The sequence below is a fragment of the Musca autumnalis genome, unplaced genomic scaffold (assembly GCF_047663935.1).
Source record: "Musca autumnalis isolate F117 unplaced genomic scaffold, ASM4766393v1 scaffold_2, whole genome shotgun sequence".
NCBI classification, from domain to species: Eukaryota; Metazoa; Arthropoda; class Insecta; order Diptera; family Muscidae; genus Musca; species Musca autumnalis.
Window position 1 is genome coordinate 31,859,603 of NW_027411755.1, and position 17,776 is coordinate 31,877,378.

Genomic DNA, 17,776 nt, shown 5'->3' on the forward strand with positions numbered 1-17,776 from the left:
CGACTAACTTCAGTATACCGTTCAGCTCCACATTGGAGGAGGATGTAGCCATCCTGATGTTGTCATTATACGCGGAATTTAAGCAACAAGTATAGCCACCAGGTTACTGCCTTCCCAAAATGAGCCAATGCCATTAACTTCCTACCTGTAGAAACTTGACGAGATCTGAGATCCCACAACATCAGAATGGGTAACTCATCCTTATATGGAGCTGTACGAGATACTGAAGTTAGTCGAAAAGCAAAACGTCGTTCTTCGCATGGTAAGTTGGAGGATTATAAATTCCTTTCCGAAGAATGCGGTCTTGTAAAAAGAGTTTCCACAGAATGGGTACCTCATCCTTATATGGAGCTGTACGAGATACTGAAGTTAGTTGAAAAGCAAACCGTCGGTTTTCGCATGGTAAGATTGAGGATTATAAATTCCTTTCCGAAGAATGCGGTCTTGTAAAAAGAGTTTCCACAGACCATACTGAAAACGATTACCTAAGAAGTCGAGGTGGGGAGGGGTGCAAAAATTCAGATACGGAGGGTTGCCATGCTTTCCAATCACCCTGAAGCACCAGTTACACGGAAACAGCAAGAGCTTAGCTTTTTGCAGATAAATCTGCATTGCAAAGTGGCTGCTACGGAACTCTTGAAAGACCCTCTCGACCTCAATCGACAACGCCCTAGTTCAGGAACCTTTTAGTGAGTGGACTAAGCGTCAAGAACTATATTGTGTTCTCCGCCTCAAATGGGGAGAATTGCCACACTGCGGATGGAAGAAGGACGCAACAGACCTTCGGTATTGTCCTCGATCTAAATACTGCACAAAGATCCCACCATTATAGTCCTGGTAATCTTTGAATGCGACAAGAATGCTCATCGCTTGCACTGGACAAGCAGCAGCGACACCAAGCACCGATGAACAAAAGTCCCACGGCTACCGGTTCTTTGATACCGGTTGATGATTGAATAACACAACACCCGTGTTCCGGCCATACATATGTTTGAATTTGTATCGGTTGGTCAAATCCGCGTTCCCCATACTCAAACTTCTGTGAGATGTAGTAGATATCGGTAGTGCACTTGTCCATTTGAGGGTCTACGACATGGATTATGTTGCTGCAGCCGAGTCGTCGACATCAGAATACGACGCTCCCCAGGACTACCCCCAACAGTCAACGCACACGCAGCACACGTTGCTGTTCCAATCCCTGAAAATTCAACATTTTTGCAATTTAGACTCTATGAGTCGGAAGAATATCATGATATCGGGGTTGCAGGAAATCAAGCTCAATAACAACTTCAGCTTGCTTCATTGTTATGGTTACAACTTACTAAGGCAAGATCGCACCATAAGTGAAGGTTGGGGAACTAGCTTCCCTGTTGCGTCCGTCTGTACAATACAGGCCTATCGCGCTTGAGTCGACATCTAATGACCCGTGCAAGGAATATACGGGGTAGCGGTCAAGTGTGAAACTACCTAAGTACGGTTGCTTAACGTATACATACCATCGATTACTAGCTGTACTGCAGGTTATAGGTTCACTTCAGGCTATAATGGACTGATCTTATGGGACTTTAATGCTCATTATTAATTGTGGCATTAGGTCCTAATGACCAGAGGCTGAGTAGATTGATAGCTCTGCGTTTTGCACGGTCTATGAAAATGACCCTACCAGAATTAGTGTTCGCGAGACATAACAAACGTATCACCTGATCTAACAAATGACAACACTTAGCAACCCGACGTTTCTCTTGGGTCAGGCTATCTCCCTATAATTGTCTTCATTAGTCGACCGCCCGACTTGATTACCTCCGAAAGCCGCACTCTTATCAATATTGGGTAAAATAATTTGCATAGTTGCAGAGAGTTCCCCAATCACCGCTTAAGAGAACTCCCTAATCCTTCGGATAATAAAGAGAACGCTCCGAGACATAATCACTGCTGCGGCTGTTCGCTATTGCTCGTCCCATCGCCTCTCCAGAAAATTTGTTCCCACTTCGGGTATTCACCACACATGCTGGTATAGTTCCCGAAGTGAGACCAGATATCCCGGCAGAGGAGACGGGAGTAGGAAATGCGCGGGATGAGCTTTGTCGTGCCAACCGCAATGGCTCCACAGTCAGTGGAGCTAACAATGGATGTTAACAGGATGGTCGGTGCGCACCAGCGGAATAAGTGGCAGCACAAAAGGAACGAGTGACTATATCATCTGAAGAGTTGCAACCAATGCCTATAGAAAGTCGGCCATTCAGAATTCTGTTAACAACTTTTGACAACAAACATAATAGATTTTACATTATTGTGATTTGAGTTTCTTTGTATTTTAAATCACAATAATGTTTTTGACAACAAACATAATAATCAGGTGGGCTTATTGGCCGACCTTGTATAGGCCTTGATTGTAACATTGGAGCCGGAATTAGTGAATTGTGGGCAACGTTAAAGTCACTGTCGAACCCTAGGAAGATTAGACCTCAGTAACGTATGGCGACTAATTCGCAGAGGTGCGCAAGTAATTTTAAACAACACTTTGTAGCGCGCCATGAGTGACAGAGCGATGAGTATTACCTCGAATTAAATCTCTTCCTGCCGAGGAGGGACACCACAATTTACCGTTAATGATCTTGCAAATGCCATGAGGAACGCTAAATCATCTAAAGAGTTGGACCCTGACGAAATCTCGAAGCTGGGACAAATGGATAAGCCGGGGATAGAGTATCTCAATAAAGTTTTTAAACTATTGCTAGCCACCCACATCGTGCCACATTCCTACACCTGGAGATAATGTGCAAGCCAGATTAAGCAGGAAAATGTACATACAAATATATTACTTCTACCACAACAACAACACAGATTATTAAGAAAATCTAATATCATGTATACATTTTAGCTGTACAAATCTTTTGGTCCAGACGGTATTATATACGCCCTCAATGGGAGGTCTCCATAGATAAATGTCCATTTAAGGGTTCTTCCATAGATAGATGCATTTCTAAGGGGATCTTCTATTGATAGAAGCCCCTCTAAGTGGGTCTTGCATAGATAGATTCCTTTCTAAGGGGGTCTTATAGAAATAAAAGTCTCTCTAAGGGGATTTTCCAATGATAAAAACCTCTCTAAGGATGCCCCTCTATGGGGTTTTCTGTAGACAGATGTGATCTCCTTTATTTAGAAGCCCCTCTAAGAGTGTCTGCCATAGATATAATGCCTTTTAAGGAGGTCTTCCACAGATAGATGTCTTTTTAAGGCGATCTTCTAGTGATAGAAGCCCCTCTAAGTAGGTCCTCCATAGATAGATTCCTTTCTAAGGGGGTCTTCTACAAATAAAAGCCGCTCTAAGGGGGTCTTCTGTAGAGAGAAGACCCTCTAAGGCAATTTTCTATGGATAGAAGCCCCTCTTTAGGGATCTTCTATGGATAAAAACCTCCTAAGGGGATCTTATACAGATAGAAGTCCCTCTAAGGGGATCGTCTATAAATATAATCCGCTGTAAGGGTGTCTTCTGTAGATATAAACCTCTTCTAGTTGGTATTCCATATAACAGCCCTTCTAAGGGATCTACCTTACATTGAAAACCTTCTAAGGGAGTTTTTTTCAGCTTCAGCTTTGCAAATAACGGGTCCAACTAGAGGTAATTTTTTCAATAGGCTTTTTTGACTGATCCCGTGTGAGTCGTGTCATGTTATTTTTATTTAGTATTGTTTGGAATATAATCGTGGAAAGACTTACGACTGAACAATGTTTGCAAATCGTTCAACTTTATTACGAAAATTCACGTTCTTTGAGGAATGTGTTTCGAGCCAAATTTTATTCAGATATGAGGCTCATTTCTGGCTTAATGGGTATGTAAATAAGGAAAGTAGCCGCATTTGGTTTAAGAACAACCTAAAGAGATTCAAGAGGTGTCATTTCATCCAGACAAAAACAACAATTTCGTGTGGTTTGTCCGCTGGTAGAATCATCAGTCCATATTTCTTCAAAAATTATTTCGGTGTGAACGTAACCTTTAATGGTGACCATGATAGCCGACTATTTGATGCCTGAAAATGAAACCCGTGATCTCGGCGACATTTTGGTTTCAACAAGACGACGCTATTTCCCCACATGGCATCAATTAATGCACTTATCAGGAGAACAATTCGATGAGCAGAAAATTTCAGGTTTTGGTACGGTCGATTGACCTCCAAGAGCGTGTGATATCACACTATTCAACTTTTTCTTGTGGGGATATGTAAAGTCTAAAGTGTATGCGGACAACCCCGTTTCGATTCAGGCCTTGGGGCAAAACATCACGCTTAACATTCGTCAGTTACCAGTCGAAATGTACGAATGATTCAGCGAAAATTGGACTCGACGGGCAGACCGTCTAAGACGTAGTCGCGACCAACATTTGATAAACATAATCTTAAAAAAAATTATATGCCAAATAATGTTCTTTCAAATGATAATAAACATTTCCCACACAATTAGAATTTGTCTTTGTTTTTTTTTTTTTTCTTTAAAAAAATTGGGAACCTCTAGTTGGATCACCCTTTATTTCAACCATGTAGTAGCCAACCATGCAGACTGGGCAGAATATACGACAGACAAGAGAAAACGTGTTCTGCATCAAGATCCATCATGGCTTAAAAAATTAACGTTTTTTGGCATAAAACGGGGGAAAAATTAAAAAAAAATCGATTGATGAAGGTGTATATTTTGATGTTCTTGATAAGCCACAAAAATATATGACAATCGGTTCATTAGTTTTCGAGCGAGAGTTAGCACCGAATTCAAAAATTAATTTCGAGAAAAACAAATATTTAGTTTCTGTGTTACATACAAAACACAATACATTTTCCCCTTCCCTGCTCATACCTCTGGCAATATTGTTCCGATCGACTAGAATATTTTACCAAACATTCTAGGTGTCTTATACTTTAAAATAAGACAATAATTTTTTTTTTTTGATTTTCTGAAATTTAAAAGTGAAGTTAAATACATTTTTTTATTTGAAACCACTGTCCAGAGTGCATGATGTTTATATTTTGTCAACATAATTTTGCTAATGTCCATCAATAAAGAAGGCTTAACCAAGCCCTCAATTTTACGACAATAATGGCATATTAATGAGTTACGTATTTGCGTCTTCTAAGAACCAGTAAACCAATTATGATTGGCAAAATATTTGCTTTTTTGGTTAATTATTAATAATCCAATGCCAAGGCAGACATGGCCAATATTTAACACGCAATTTAAAGACGGTACGTTTTTGGAGAATAACACATTTAAAATTAAACTAAAACAAGTAAAAAAGTATCAGTCGGCTTTGCCGACAGAGATATACCCTCAGCTCATGTGAATGGATCGGTAATGCCCATCTTCGAACTGAAACTGAAGTTTGGGCAAAGCGGAGAGTTATCGTGTTTTCCAGCCACTACGTATGGCGCCATATGGGTTTTTACAGCTTTCCGGCTGTTTTCTAAAGATGTATGGACTTGCCCCTAACAAATTTTTACCATCGTAATTGAGGCAGCGAATGCAAGTTGCTTCAACAAAAAGTGATTCGGAAGTGAACTTATCCGAAATTTTGTGTGATAGGTACCCGAAAAAGTTGACAAATAAAGTCCATATTCGAAGCTGATCTATATCTGGTAGATATATTTGGATGTGTAAAGTATGCACCAAATCAACCATTTCCTTCAACGGTTATCGTGCGCACAATTTTTCCGAACATTTTTGAACTTTTGTGAGGGGGCACTCCTGAAGGAGTGGACCAATATGGCTTATCTTCGAACATAAACTATGTTTGGACAAAGTTTTACGAAAGTCAAATTTTGGACCGAATCGGCAGTTCCGTTCAGGAGTTATCTTGCGCTCCAACCACCTCACACGGTGTTATAGGGGTTTTTTGCAACTTTCATGCTATTTTCCCAGGAAGTATGGACTTGCCCCTGATGAAACTTGTACCGTCGTATGGAGGGCAGTGAATACAAGTTGCTAAAACAAAAATCAAATCGATCCGAGAGATGGCCCTAAACTGAACTTTTCCGAAATTTTGTGTGGGAGGTACCCGAAGGACTGGACCTATTGAGACTATATTGGAACCTCATAGTACTCTGGTAGAAAGTTTACGCTGTACAAAGTATGGACCAAATCGGTCACTCCCTTCAAGAGTTATCGTGCGCACAAACTTTCCGAACATTTTCGAACTTTTGTGGGGGAGGTACCGGAAGGAGTGGACCGATGTAGCTCATCTACTTAAACTAAGTTTGGGCAAAATATTACGAAAGCCAAAATTTGAACCGAATCGGTTCATCCGTTAGAGAGTTATCGTGCGCTCCAGCCAGCAGGACAGACAGACGGACGGACATGGCTAGATCGACTCCAAATTGTCTGAAACACATTTCGTCCAAACATACTTGGGGTCTAAAACCATTATTTCGATGAGGCACATTTTCATCGTATCAAAGTGTATATACCCTCCTTAGCCTAAAGGCTGAGGGTATAATTAATGACCATTATTAAGCCTCCGAAATTAAAGCGTTTAAATAATATTCCACATAACCCATGCAAAGATACATATAGTGATTACTTCAAATTCTATAGAGCTGGATTCCGATTATACATTACATATTTTTTCTGACCATCAGAAACGTGGTTTATTTTTAAGAATATTTTTTTCGACCATTAGAAAAGTCGGTATTTTCAGAAATATTTTATTTGCCCATCAAAAATGTGGTTCATTTAAGGGAAAAATTTCTTCGACCACCAGAAGTGTAGTTAATTTCAAAGAATATTTTCTTTCATCATCAGAAGCGTGGTACCTTTAAAATAATATTTTCTTTGATTATCAGAAGCGTGGTTCATTTTTAAGAATATTTTTTTCGGCCCTTAGAAGATTGGTAAATTTTAATATATTATTTGATCATCAGAAGAATATTTTTCCTTTGGTCATCAGAAGCGTGGTACCTTTAAAATAATATTTTTCCTTTGATCATCAGAAGCGTGGTACCTTTAAAAGAATATTTTCTTCGACCATCAAAAACGTGGTGCCTTTAAAAGAATATTTTCTTTGATTATCAGAAGCGTGGTTCCTTTTAAAGAATATTTTCGTCGATCATCAGAAGCGTGGTGCCTTTAAACGAATATTTTCTGTGATAGTCAGAAGGGTGGTTCCTTTAAAATAATATGTTCTTTGATCACAGAAGCGTGGTTCCTTTAAAAGAATATGTTCTCTGATATTCAGAAGAGTGGTTCTTTAAAATAATATTTTCTTTGATCGTCAGAAGAGTGGTTCTTTTAAAAGAATACTTGCTTTGATCATTAGCAGCGTGGTTCCTTTAAAAGAATATTTTCTTTGATAATCAGAAGCGTGCTGCCTTTAAAAGAATATTTCTTTGATCATCAGAAGCGTGGTTCCTTTAAAAAAATATTTCTTTGATCATCAGAAGCGTTGTTCCTTTAAAAGAACATTTCATTGGTCATCAGAAGCGTGGTTCCTTTAAAAATATTTGCATTGATCATCATAAGCGTGGTTCCTGTAAAAGTATATTTTCTTCTACTTTCAGAAGCGTGGTTCCTTTAAAAGAATATTTTCTTCTATCAGAAGCGTGGTTCCTTTAAAAATATATTTTCTTCTACTATCAGAAGCGTGGTTCTTTAAAAGAATATTTTCTTGTACTATCAGAAGCGTGGTTCCTTTAAAAGAATATTTTCTTCTATCAGAAGCGTGGTTCCTTTAAAAATATATTTTCTTCTACTATCAGAAGCGTGGTTCTTTAAAAGAATATTTTCTTGTACTATCAGAAGCGTGGTTCCTTTAAAAGAATATTTTCTTCTACTATCAGAAGCGTGGTTCCTTTAAAAGAATATTTTCTTCTATCAGAAGCGTGGTTCATTTAAAAGAATATTTTCTTCTATCAGAAGCGTGGTTCCTTTAAAAGAATATTTTCTTCTATCAGAAGCGTGGTTCCTTTAAAAGAATATTTTCTTCTACTATCAGAAGCGTGGTTCCTTTAAAAGAATATTTTCTTCTACTATCAGAAGCGTGGTTCCTTTAAAAGAATATTTCCTTCCACTATCAGAAGCGTGGTTCCTTTAAAAGAATATTTTCTTCTACTATCAGAAGCGTGGTTCCTTTAAAAGAATATTTTCTTCTACTATCAGAAGCGTGGTTCCTTTAAAAGAATATTTTCTTCTACTATCAGAAGCGTGGTTCATTTTAAAAAAAGTAATTTCTTCGACTATCAGAAGCGTGGTTCCTTTAAAAGAATATTTTCTTCTACTATCAGAAGCGTGGTTCATTTTAAAAAAAGTAATTTCTTCGACTATCAGAAGCGTGGTTCATTTAAAAAAAAGTAATTTCTTCGACTATCAGAAGCGTGGTTCCTTTAAAATAATACTTTCTACTGCTAACAGAAGCGTGGTTCATTAAAAAAAAAAATATTTCTTCGACTATCAGAATCGTGGTTCCTTTATAAGATTAGTTCCTTCTACTATCAGAAGCGTGGTTTCTTTAAAAGAATATTTTCTTTGAACATCAGAAGCGTGTTTCCTTAAAAGAATATTTTCTTTGATCATCAGAAGCGTGGTTCTTTTAAAAGAATATTTTCGTTGATCATCAGAAGCGCGGTTCCTTTTAAAGAATATTTTCGTTGATCATCAGAAGCGCGGTTCCTTTTAAAGAATATTTTCTTCGACTATCAAAAGCGCGGGTCCTTTAATAGAACATTTTCGTTGATTATCAGAAGCATGGTTCTTTTAAGAGAATATTTTCGTTGATCATCAGAAGTGTGGTTCCTTTTAAAGAATATTTTCTTTGATCATCAGAAGCGCGGTTCCTTTTAAAAAATATTTTCTTTGATCATCAGAAGCGCGGTTCCTTTTAAAGAATATTTTCTTTGATCATCAGAAGCGTGGTTCCTTTTAAAGAATATTTTCTTTGATCATCAGAAGCGTGGTTCCTTTAAAAGAATATTTTCTTTGATCATCAGAAGCGTGGTTCCTTTTAAAGAATATTTTCTTTGATCATCAGAAGCGCGGTCCTTTAAAAGAATATTTTCTTTGATCATCAGAAGCGCGGTTCCTTTTAAAGAATATTTTCTTTGATCATCACGAGCGTAGTTCCTTTTAAAGAATATTTTCTTTCATCATCAGAAGCGTGGTTCCTTTAAAAGAATATTTTCTGTAAAATGTTATCTTCATATAAAAGTATATTTTCTTTCATCATCAGAAGCGTGGTTCCTTTAAAAGAATATTTTCTTTCATCATCAGAAGCGTGGTTCCTTTAAAAGAATATTTTCTGTAAAATGTTATCTTCATATAAAAGTATATTTTCTTTCATCATCAGAAGCGTGGTTCCTTTAAAAGAATATTTTCTTCGACTATCAAAAGTGCGGGTCCTTTAAAAGAATATTTTCTTTCATCATCAGAAGCGTGGTTCCTTTAAAAGAATATTTTCTTTCATCATCAGAAGCGTGGTTCCTTTGATCATCAGAACGTGGTTCCTTTAAAAGAATATTTTCTTCGACTATCAAAAGCGCGGTTCCTTTAAAAGAATAATTTCTTCGACAATCAGAATTGTGGTTTCTTTAAAAGAATATTTCTTTTTATCATCAGAAGCGAGGAAAAGAATATTTTCTTTGATTATTAGAAGCGCGGTTCCTTTAAATAATATTTTCTTTGATCATCGGAATCGTGTTTCCTTCAAAAGAGTATTTTCGTTAATCATCAAAAGCGTGGTTCATTTCAAAGAATATTTTCTTAGACCATTAGACGCGTGGTGCATTTCAAAGAATATTTTCTTAGACCATTAGACGCGTGGTTCATTTTAAGGAATATTTTCTTTGATCATCAGAAGCTCGGTTTCTTTAAGAGAATATTTTCTTTAAAATAATTCAAGGACAAGGGAGATATTATAGATAATAAATTTTCACGGCTAATATAGTGTAGGGTGTTTAGAACAATAATTTACAACATATAAATATTTACAACATATAAATGTTTAATCCTTTTTTAACATTTCTATATAAAAAAATTAGTTATCATCCAAAGATAAGCAATTCAGAATAATGAAATTTCCTCTTAATCGAATCGCGGGAGCTAGGACTGTGTTACAATAAATAGCGAGAGGAACAAGACATCAACATTGAAGTTAACAAACAAATTTGAAAAAAAAAAATAAGTAATGCCGTATAAGGCTTCTCCCTATAAGTGGGAGTTTTGTGGCCATGACCTTCACTATAAACATTTTATTTACCCTTCATTAAAAAAAAGACTCCAATAGATCAATCCCATCTATTGGAGAATATTTCCATACCCCTGGACGATATTGCATCATTTCAAATAACTGTCGATATATAAAAAGATGAGTAATTTTTCGATTTGATTGCATTGAAACTGAAATAATTTCTAATATTTTGTGTAGGTGTCAATTATGCCCTAATTAACACCTACTCACATATGTGATCTATGTATAGATACATGTATGTATATACATACATATATGTATGTAAGTACATATCTGCCAGCCGTTAACATGTTACTGATGACAACAAACAACAGACATGGCAGACGTGTGCCACATTTTCATTGTTCTGTTCTGTTGTCACCTTCGGGTAGCACCATTACCGTTATACAATTATTTTAATTCTTGACATTTCGTTTACTCCTCTCACATTTTGTTTCTTATCACCTGAAATATCATTACCGTCGATAGTCAGAATAATTATTGGCTCAATGAATATTTCAATATGGTGAGCATTTGATAAATTTGTTTATAGTTAATCTATTGGTTTTCATTATCAACACAAAAAAACAATGACTAAAACGATAGCCAATATTGTATCCCCCTCCCCCATAGGCGACTATATCAACAACACCTGGGCAGTTATTATCAACCAATACTCAAGTCTTTCAATTGATGGTAGTAAGTGGGATGAAGGGTTGTCGTCGTAAAAACATTTTTTCTATTATTTTTGTGGAAATAGAAGTGATTTTAAGATTTTTTTTTGTCCCGTAACAGAAACATTTTATTTTTCAGCCACCAATAATTTTTCTCTTGCCTAAAATTGGCAACCCTACTTACCGAGCGTAAATCGTATATGTATATTTATATGATTTGATTGTGGCTTTCAACTACCATTTGATGACACTTTTTGTCTAAAAATACCATTTGACTTTTATAGATCATATTTCATGAAAATGTTAAAGCACGTGTTGGCTTATACCGCAAACCTAGCGGGCATAATATAATAATTATTATGGCGCACAATATGACATTTTGTTATAGTAAATGTCAGTCATTTGTCAATGAATAGGTTAGATGGTAGTTTTTTTGTTTTATTCAATTCATTCGTTAATGATAAATATTAAATATCAATTAATGGTTCGCAATAATTCCATCAGTTGTGCAAATACATACATACATATATGTATGTATGTATATGAACAATAGGTAGTATTTGAGGAAAAAAATACTAAATAATGATTTTGGAGACTATTTATCGAACTCCAACAATTTCTGGATAATTTTACAATTGCACCGAGACTGAATTTTGTAGGCTGAATTTTTTTTGGCCTGTGTGTAATTAATCATTTTCTGACACCGCAGCATCAGAGAAAACCAAAAATGGGACCTTTTGTCCGACTCATATCTTCAAAACCGTTAAGAATTTTGATTTATCTCGGGCGCAAAATGAAGATATTGCAAGTAAAAAGGCGTTAAGTTCGGCCAGGCCGAACTTGTTATACCCTCCACCACGAGTTGTATTGAAGTAAAATGGAACAATTACTTTCCTTTCGTTGATGAGGAAGATTAATTACCAAATTTCGTAAAAAAATGTAGCTAACCTTCAAAATACGGAAATTCGGGAGGTACCGTTCCATGTGGGCTGTATCAAAAAGTCGATCTCTACCTAAAAATTTCTGGCGGAAAGTTTTTAGGCTCAAATATGAAAGTACGAAATTTCCGATAATTCGCTAAAACCTTCAAAATACCGAAAATCAAGAGGTACGCTTCTATGGGGGATATAGGAACCCGCGAATCTATACTGATAATCCTCTTCTGGAATATTTAATAACCTCATGGATGACTAACTTACAAAATTCAGTACTTCAGCCATTTCGGTGGGTTGTTGTGGCCACAACCTTTATTCAAAATACCAAAAAATCGGGAGGTATCGTTCTATGGTGGCTATACGAAGGCGTGGACCTGTACCGACAAATTTCTGGCATAAAGTTTTATATCCCCAACGAAGACTTAGTACCAAATTTTAGACATTTCGATGTGATAAAGAGGCTAAAACCTTCAAAATACCTGAAATCTGGTGATACCGTTCTATGGGGATATATGAAGGCGTGGACCTATACCGGAAAATTTCATATGGAACGTTAAGTACCCAAAATGAAGATCAAATACAAAATATCAGCAATTTCAGTGGAATATTGAGGCCACAACCTTTAATTTCAAATTACCGAAAATAGGGAGGTACCGTTCTATGATGGCTATACCAATTTGTGAACTGTACCGACAAGTTTCAGGGGGAAAGGTCTATACCCTAAGCGAAGACCAAGTACCAAATTCCAGCCATTTCTGAGTAATATTTAGGCCACACAACACAGACAGACGGACATTGCTAAAATATACTTGGGCTCTAAACCATTTATAGGCTTCCATGTAGGAGCCTTATAGATTTCCATCAAGAAGCCTTTGGGGGCCTGCCAACGAGTTTTAATGGATCCTATCAGGAAGCCTTCATAGGCTCCTATTACGGAGGCTTAATAGGAAGCTATTAAGGAGCTTTTAAAGACGCCTATTATGGAGCCTTTAAAGACACCTATTGTGGAGCCTTTAAATGCACCTATAAAAGCACATATTAGGGAACCCTTATAGGCTCCTATTACAGACCCTTTGTAGGGCCCTATTAAGGAGCCTTTGCAGGCTCCTATCAAAGAGCCTTTATTGGCTGCCATCAAGGAGCGTTTATAGGCTTCTATCAAGGAGCCTTTATACGGTCCTACAAAAGAGTCTTTATAGGCTCCTATAAAGGAGCCTTTACAGGCTTCTATCAAGGAGCCTTTATAGGCTCCCGTCCAGGAGCCTTTATAGTCCGCTATTAAGGAGCCTTTATAGGCCCCTATTAAGGATCCTTTATAGGCTCCTATTAAGGAGCCTTTATAGGCTCCTATTAAGGAGCTTTTATAGGCTCCTATTAAGGAGCCTTTATAGGCTCCTATTAAGGAGCATTCATAGGCTCCTATAGAGGAGCCTTTATAGGCTCTTATTGCGGTGCCTTTATAGGAGCCTTTATAGGCTCCTATTAAGGAGCCTTTATAGGCTCGTATTAAGGAGCCTTTATAGGCTCCTATTAAGGAACCTTTATAGGCTCGTATTAAGGAGCCTTTATAGGCTCCTATTAAGGAGCCTTTATAGGCTCCTATTAAGGAGCATTCATAGGCTCCTATAGAGGAGCCTTTATAGGCTCTTATTGCGGTGCCTTTATAGGATCCTTTTAAGGAGCCTTCATAGGCTCCCATTAAGTAGCCTTTATAGGCTCCTCTTAAGGAGCCTTTATAGGCTCCTATTAAGGAGCCTTTATAGGCTCCTATTAAGGAGCCTTTATAGGTTCCTATTAAGGAGCCTTTATAGGCTCCTATTAAGGAGCTTTTATAGGCTCCTATTAAGGAGCCTTTATAGGCTCCTATTAAGGAGCATTCATAGGCTCCTATAGAGGAGCCTTTATAGGCTCTTATTGCGGTGCCTTTATAGGATCCTTTTAAGGAGCCTTTATAGGCTCCTATTAAGGAGCCTTTATAGGCTCGTATTAAGGAGCCTTTATAGGCTCCTATTAAGGAGCCTTTATAGGCTTCTATTAAGGAGCCTTTATAGGCTTCTACTAAGGAGCCTTTATAGGCTTCTATTAATGAGCCTTTATAGGCTCCTATTAAGGAGCATTCATAGGCTCCTATTAAGGAGCCTTCATAGGCTCCTATAGAGGAGCCTTTATAGGATCCTTTTAAGGAGCCTTTATAGGCTCCTATTAAGGAGCCTTTATAGGCTCGTATTAAGGAGCCTTTATAGGCTCCTATTAAGGAGCCTTTATAGGCTCCTATTAAGGAGCCTTTATAGGCTCCTATTAAGGAGCCTTTATAGGCTCGTATTAAGGATCCTTTATAGGCTCCTATTAAGGAGCCTTTATAGGCTCCTATTAAGGAACATTTATAGCTTCCTATTAAGGAGCCTTTATAGGCTCCTATTAAGGAGCCTTTATAGGCTGCTATTAAGGAGCCTTTATAGGCTCCCATTAAGGAGACTTCATTGGCTCCTATTATGGAGCCTTTATAGGCTCCTCTTAAGGAGCCTTTATAGCCTTTTATTAGGGAGGCTTTATAGGCTCCTATTAAGGTGCCTTTATAGGAGCCTTCATAGGCTCATATAGAGGAGCCTTTATACGTTAAGGAATCGTTATAGGCTACTATAAAGGGGCCTTTATAGGCTCCTATTAGCAACTTTATATGCAATAATAGGCAGCCTTTATAGACTCTTGCGAAGAAACCTTATATACTCCTCACAGGGAGCCTTTACAAGTATATATGTTTATATCAAGGAGTCGTTAAGAAACCGTTATAGGCTACTATAAAGAGGCCGTTATAGGATCCAATTGGCAACTTTATATGCCCTTATATGCGACAATCAGAAAGTATTTATAGAATCCTATTAAGGAGCCTTTATAGGATCCTTGTAATGAGCTTTTTTTACAGGGTCCACCAAGGAGCCTTTATGGGCTCCATCAAGGAACCTTTATAGTTCCATCAAGATATCAACACGCACTTTTTATACAATATGAAGGAAAATGTGCAGAAACAAGTAGAAAAGTATCATTCGGCTTTGCCGACAGAAATATACCCTTAGCCTATGTGAATTCAAACCAAGATCCTTTGCCGTAGTTAGAGGATTTTCAGAATTTTATGAATTTTTTCAGAATTTTTGATGTATGAAATTGCCGGCAGAAATATGGATTTGGATTAAAGCTCAAAAATGTTGCGAAGGAGGTACCCGAAAGAATGGACCATATGAGAGTCATTCCTTTAGATAGATATTGTGACCACCAGTCATTTTAGGTGGTCACTATATAATGTAGAGCTTTTGGACCATTATAGCATGAAAAGATAATATCACTGTAAATAAGACTACAAGGAGTAGCTTCGTTAAACATTTCCAAAGGATTCACGAACAGACCTTAACTGCACTTAAACGAAATTGTTGGACTTTTGTGAGGAAGGTAACTTTAGCAGTGGACCAATATGGTCCATTTTCGGAATAAACCAAGTTTGTTCCAAAGTTTGGACCAAATCGGTTATTCCGTTTATCACGCGTACAATTTAGCTAAATTGTTTGAACTTCAGAAGGGAGTGGACTGATAAGCAAAATTTTCAAACTTTATCTAAGATTCGCAAAAATATTACGGTATGCAAACTTAGGACAGATGCAGTAACTAAATCATAGGCAGTGGAGGCCGTAGGGGTTTTTTACAGCTTTTGGGTCATTTTCTCAGAAAGTAAGTAAATGCCCCTGAAAAAATGTACCTTCGTAATGGGGGCAGCGAATTCAAGTTGTTACAAAAGAATTAAAGTCATTCGACACCAGGCCTTAAACTGTTTTTTTCCCGAAATTTTGGGTGGAAGGTACCCGAAGGTGTGGACCGATATAGACCATATTCAAACTTGATCGATGTATCGTAGAAATATTACGATGTGCAAAAACTAAGTTTGGACAAAACTTAACGAAGGTCAAATATTGTACCGAATCGGTCTCCAGCCAGACTGACGGACATTGCTTAATCGGCTCCAAATTGGGTCTAATCCATTATATCGATGAGACACATCTTGGTCGTATGAATGGTCTTAATGCAAATTAACGTTGCCGTCTGTCTAGGGCAGGGACGCGCAGTCTTTGCAAAGAAGTATAGTCAGGGCGCCCACTGAGTTATTTTTGCCTTTGCTTCACTCCCTCACGTACAGTGTAACTGTATATAAACAAACGATAAACACCATGTGGTTGTGGTTTTTTCACCCATGCATACACATATGCTATAGTATTGATGGAAATATTATGGGCGATGCTGGTCTAGGGTATTACTCAGGAAATGCGCTTTTACATAAGTAAATGAGCACAATGTAACTTCTCAATATGACGTCGTTGTCAATTCATATCTCTTATTTTGGAGAAATAAAACCCTATGCTGGCGAAAGTAATTGGCGCATTAACTTTAACCGTTATTACTTCCAGTTACTGCGACATTTTGTCACATTAACCACAGTCACATTTGCACTTCCTCTGTGAATTTATGAATATCCGAAATAAAACAATGAAACAAATAATTACAAATTACAAAAAAAAAATATTTATATGCCAATGAACTACAAATTGTTTTTTCTGCTATTTTGCAATTCAATTCAATAAAATTCCATTTCAAATTGTTTCCGAGTTGTGTTTGTGAAACCAAATGTCATAAATTAAAACAATGTAATGGGCATTTTTCAAAATCTCTCTCGCTCGCTCCGTTACAAGCATGACGACCGCTTGTAACGGAGCGAGCGAACAATTCAACAAATGTGAACAATTAGTTAATAATAAATTGTACGTGATTGTAATTTATATAAACTATTTTGAATGTGAGAGATGTGAAACATTTGTAACGAATATTGATGTAAATCCATTATAGAGGGGAAAGTCATAAAGTAGAGAATTTCTGGAAATGGGTGATGGGCAAAAATGTTTTGGAAATATTTTTGGATGGATTTATTTCAATAATAGAAGTAGTAGTAGTAGAATAGAAGACCTCCGCAGCAGGCTTCTATAGAATAGAAGACCTCCGTTGGAGGCTTCTATAGAATAGAAGACCTCCGTTGGAGGCTTCTATAGAATAGAAGACCTCCGTAGGGGTTTCTATAGAATAGAAGACCCCCGTTGGAGGCTTCTATAGAATAGAAGACCCCCGTTGGAGGCTTCTATAGAATAGAAGACCTCCGTTGGAGGCTTCTATAGAATAGAAGACCTCCGTTGGAGGCTTCTATAGAATAGAAAACCTCCTTAGGAGGCTTCTATATAGAATAGAAGACCTCCGTAGGAGGCTTCTATATAGAATAGAAGACCTCCGTAGGAGGCTTCTATATAGAATAGAAGACCTCCGTAGGAGGCTTCTATATAGAATAGAAGACCTCCGTAGGAGGCTTCTATATAGAATAGAAGACCTCCGTAGGAGGCTTCTATATAGAATAGAAGACCTCCGTAGGAGGCTTCTATATAGAATAGAAGACCTCCGTAGGAGGCTTCTATATAGAATAGAAGACCTCCGTAGGAGACTTCTATAGAATAGAAGACCTTCGTAGGAGGCTTCTATAGAATAGAAGACCTCCCTAGGAGGCTCTATAGAATAGAAGACCTCCGTAGGAGGCTTCTATAGAATAGAAGACCTCCGTAAGAGGCTTCTATAGAATAGAAGACCTCCGTAGGAGGCTTCTATAGAATAGAAGACCTCCGTAAGAGGCTTCTATAGAATAGAAGACCTCCGTAAGAGGCTTCTATAGAATAGAAGACCTCCGTAGGAGGCTTCTATAGAATAGAAGACCTCCGTAGGAGGCTTCTATAGAATAGAAGACCTCTGTAGGAGGCTTCTATAGAATAGAAGACCTCCGTAGGAGGCTTCTATAGAATATAATAGAAGATCTCCGTAGGAGGCTTCTATAGAATAGAAGACCTCCGTAAGAGGCTTCTATAGAATAGAAGACCTCCGTAGGAGGC

The 17,776-nt window shown here is 37.6% G+C and overlaps 1 protein-coding gene across 6 annotated transcripts in view; it reads right to left on the reverse strand.

The window, feature by feature from the left end:
• Pkg21D (Protein kinase, cGMP-dependent at 21D) overlaps positions 1–17,776 on the reverse strand; it is a 173,192-nt gene that overhangs the window by 116,911 nt on the left and 38,505 nt on the right. The gene's annotated exons all lie outside the window — the stretch shown is intronic.